We start from the raw sequence: 4,888 nt of genomic DNA on the forward strand, positions 1-4,888 counted from the left end.
TGTAAAAAGAAGCATAAAAACCTCAGCCAAATACTGTATGCTTACTGCGAGGAAAAGTCTCACATAACCAGCAAAGAAAAAATTACACATTAGGCAAAAAAGAGTCTCCTTCAGAACTATTTCTTAAGCAAAAGAACAAACTGAAAAGGGATTCACACAAATCATATTCCTGCTACTACCACTTGTAACACTCTCTAGCTGCATGGAGTCCTCCTATGAAATCCATGCTGCCTTTGAAAACGCAAGCACGTGGCAATTTTTGTTTTTCCTTAATACTATATTACCAGTTTGCACTGCCAGTGGTGCCTGAGCTGAAAGAATCTAACTCTATATGTTTTCTGGGCTCTTTAGCCACTATCATTTAATAAACCTATTGAAGTATCACATTTTTTTAATACTTGCCAGGACATTTCTTTTCTCATTCTTACATGCACAACATGTCAGATGTCTGGAAAAATCAAGCATGATCAGAAAGACAGATGCAGTTAACACACTACCATAATAAATTAAATCAAGTTACAAAAATCACAATTCACTCCTTTTTAAATTGAATTACCCATTTTTGAGGCTCCAATAGCAGAAATGAAGCCTAAATAATTTCAGCCAGAAAAGTGAAAGAGTTAGATGCCACAAGGGGTATAGAGCTCTCCTTCCATTTCCTTGTGATATAAGGAAACCCATTCCTTTGTGTTACAGTGCACCTACAGCATGACTATTCTCAAGCAGATTATTCTCAAGTCCAAACTCAGGAGTATTCACTTCTTGTAAGCAAATATGAATATCCTCACAGCGGTGCTTTACTGACTGCCCTACTTCCTGGTTTAGCCAAGAATCTCTCCTCTCAGGAAGAGGTTATCAAAATAGCAGCTACCAGGTTTTCTTTTTTTCTTCAGAAAGGAGAACTTACTTCAGGACATCCTATCATAGTTTATATAACAAAGTTTGAAGTCATGTTGGTACAACTTTGTCCGAACTGGCTGACCAAGCTGTATTTGTGGTTAAAAAAGCCGCACATGACAATTAAGTCACAATTAATAGTCACAAGACTATTCTGCCAGAAGGTGTATACAGTGGGATCATGATAAATATCTTACTTTTACATTTTGTCCACTGTGAACAGTGTAGGGGTACAACACATCTTGCACAACTAAGCGTATTTCAAAATTTACTCAGGAAGCACTGAGAAGCACCGAGTCACAGAAAGTTCTGCATTTGTCATATCTATTGTATGAAAACAAACCCTAAAGGATTACTTTTAATATATACACCTAAAATTTAATGACCAACAAAAGCAAATTTTAACTTCTGAGAAAGTGTATTAAATATAGCAGATTAAAAAAAAAAAAAGGCTTCTTGACTTCAGCTAAAATTGAGGAAGAAAATGGAGTTGTTTTGCTATTGCAAAGCTTACTGTGTTGAAGTAAAATGTTATTTTCATTAATTCTGTAGCAAGATCAATATATTAATTCTCATCTAAGTTTAAGACCTAGTCATCAGCTTTAAATCTCTTACCCATAGTTAAACATATACATTTAACATTGAATCATTTGTCTTACTATTGCAGAAAGCTGCAAGTGAACTAGTAAGTTCTCAGATGTGTGGCATCCATGAGGAGGTTTGAATTGTGCATTTCAAACAGCTGCCGGACAAAAGCCAAGTTATGTAGTAAACAAATACTGTTTTTTTCCTCCCCCTAAATTCAAGAAGGCATCAGTTGCTCTAAATGCGTAGAGAGATTATAGAGGATATTAGGCACTATCTGGGATGCTGATGAGCTAAAAGGAAGTCACTGGCCCTGCATAACAAGCAGCGTTTCAGATTTTGAAGGGAGCCACCTGCAGTGAAGAAAGTCTAAGTCCCCATGAGGATCAGGGTAATAAAGAATGGCGGTATGCTACCTTCATAGTGAGGATGCAGAAAAGTCTGCAAAAATAAAAATAAAGTAGCAGGAAGTAAGTAAATCCAGAGTTCTTCACATGAGAAGCGATAGTTGGGTGTCAAACAGCTAGGGAAGTGAAATGAAAAGGTGTCATTTTAAATAAATCAGAGCTTTTCAAAAACCCAGAGTCCTGTAATATGCAGTGTGTTAGCTGCAGCTGTCTGTCCCAGAGTTTCATCCATTTCAGCACTCAGGATCGGCAGACCCAGTAACCCCAAAGTGAAGGAACACAGCAAACTGCAAAGACAATGGGAAAATCAATTGTATCCCGTGGCTGGGTAGCTGGATACCCAGAATTGGACAAATGCTGGGTGGAATATTGCCCTCAACTTTCACACTACAAATAAATCGTCAGTGCGTACCTCTGCTCATTTTACAGTGGCCTGATAATCTGCCCCACTTTCTACTTCTCCTACTGTCAAGACCTTAAGGAAATGAAACTGATTGGTGAACTCATGAAACCCAATGCCATCAGGTGGCTCAGAACAACCAGCACCACTGCCAACCATTGCTTTTTTATTATTTTCAAGTTATTATTTCCAAGTAATCAAATTTTCTGAAATTCTAAAGAAAACTGTAAATAGTTATTCTTACGCATAGAGTATATTTTGAAAAATCAGCTTATGAACTAATTGTGGTGTGGGGTTTTTTTAACCACAAATACAGCTTGGGACATAAAAATTTAAAAAGACACTCTGAGGTTTCTATTATTGCCTTGCAAGGAATAGTCAAATCTTATTAACTTGCACTTTATTTTATTTTCCTTGTTTGTCCTTCTACTTAAAAAAACACAAACATTTTTCTCCATCACTAGAAAATGTAAACTGGAGCTTAACCTACCCCACAGGCCTCTTTAAAAGAAGGCAATATTTATATGTTCTATATTTCAAAAATGCCAGATAATCAGGAACATTACAGAAAAGTAAAATCTGACACCTTGTTTCAGTTTTGGCTGCCTATTCAACACGTAAATGTTTACAGACAGATTTCAAATTGCCGGTACTTTAAGCCCAACAAAAGCAAACAGAAGACTTTGTAAGACACTTACAAAATTTCCCCCCCATGTTCATTTTTCAGAGTTGATGAAAAAACACCGGTGACTGCTGGATGGCCTTACATGGCTGTACAACACTTGGAGTGCCTGTATCCAACTGCCAAGAGCAGTGCAGGCTGACACAACTAAGTATCCGGCACCAGGATACGCTGAAATCTCCATTTCTTTAACATGAATGTTTAGTACATGGTTGGCTCTTCACAGAATAAGTAAGAAGTAAGAAAGAGATGGTGGCTTGGAAGCCTCAGGGAACCAAGCAGCTCACACAGCCAGTTAAATGTTTTGGTGGTACCCGTTTTAGACCATTTGATTATATTAAAAGCTTTTCTTGACCATCCCGGAGGCTCTGCCCATGTTCTAACCTAGAATCGTAACCCGCTTACTGTATAGCTTTAGACAATTTATGTATTCACTACTTTTTCTGAAACTTGTAAAGTTGTTGTGTAACTAACCTAACTCATTGCACCTTGTCCACTCATAAAAAGACTTTCTACCACAATATAGCAACTACGGTTTTAGAACATCATTCCTCACCGAGAAAAGACTTCTGGCTAGCAAATCAACACCTGATACTAGGATCATTCAAAATAAGTAATTTTATTAATAAAAAGCATTCCTGTGAATGTTAAGTTCTACTCTGCCATTCCCTCAATTTGAGCTATTACAAAAAAGTGTCAAAGCCATTTTGAAAAAATGGTTTTGCAAGCCTTCCTATTTTTGACCAGCTAAATAGAAAAGCGTGCGGTTAAATGTGGAAATACTACCCATCGCTTGTACCTAACTCTTAATCAGCACACAAGTTGTGACAATACACTAAATTACCATGTAGCTTTTTAATGTGAAATTATGAAACAAAAGTTCCCCAGACAACTTTTAGCCTGTTACATGAAACTGCACATAGTTGTTTCTGTGGTATCGCAGGACTACAGTAAGATATATAAATGAGCCACTGTTAACTCTCTCCTTTTCAGTTCTTAGTACAGTCATAGAGAAATATAGAGCAATTGTCCATGGATGAAAACGGCTATACCTCAACTGCAGTGAACTGTATTACAATTCACATTAGCTGCAGATACTTACCTAGACCTCAGGAAGGAAAAAAGACCCTCAAACAAATCTACATTTAAAATGTGCATTTTTATCAAATCAGGTCTCATTATCAAAGTCAGTAAAATATATGTAAACGAATGTAAAACTACAAGTTTATGACAATTTAAAAGAACAGAACTTGGAAATGTTGCACATTTTCATTAATAAATTAGTTTTATTTGAGCAAAACATATATATTGCATAGTCTCAGAAAAAAAACATAGTTCCAAAAAAGAACTCAAAAGTCCAATTATTTTGTTTTCTTTTAAAAACATAATTAACAACTGTTACTAAAAATAATATGTAAGACAGTTTCTGATTCCAGAGAAGTGAAATGGCACCATCTAGTGACTTACCAATGAGAAAAATCAAGTCAGGAAAGTTGTCACTTCTTTTACTTCCTCACCACACCATACATTCAAGTTTGGAAACAATAGCAAAAGGAAATGTAAAAATAAACACGAATGCTGGAACACTTACTATGGAACAAGGAATTGAAAGTCAAGTATTACTACTCAAGGATTATTTTTCTACCAAACTAGGTACCTGTAGTCTTCAGTATATTAAAATGTTTTTGAAGGCACACACAATATAAGTTTAATAGTCACATACTACTGACCCAAATATCTTCCCAGGAAAGCCAAATGCTTTTCAAGCAATGGCAACAACAGCTTATTCAGGAGTTTTCTATCAATTAATGATAACACACATAGTCATCAAACTTTATGAATAAAAATCGAGTAAGTTTGGATGTATCTAACTCTTCACTGACAAAATCAAGTAAGGCAGCAGCTCCTCCTCTTCAA

This window comes from Aquila chrysaetos, chromosome 5 (assembly GCF_900496995.4).
Source record: "Aquila chrysaetos chrysaetos chromosome 5, bAquChr1.4, whole genome shotgun sequence".
NCBI classification, from domain to species: Eukaryota; Metazoa; Chordata; class Aves; order Accipitriformes; family Accipitridae; genus Aquila; species Aquila chrysaetos.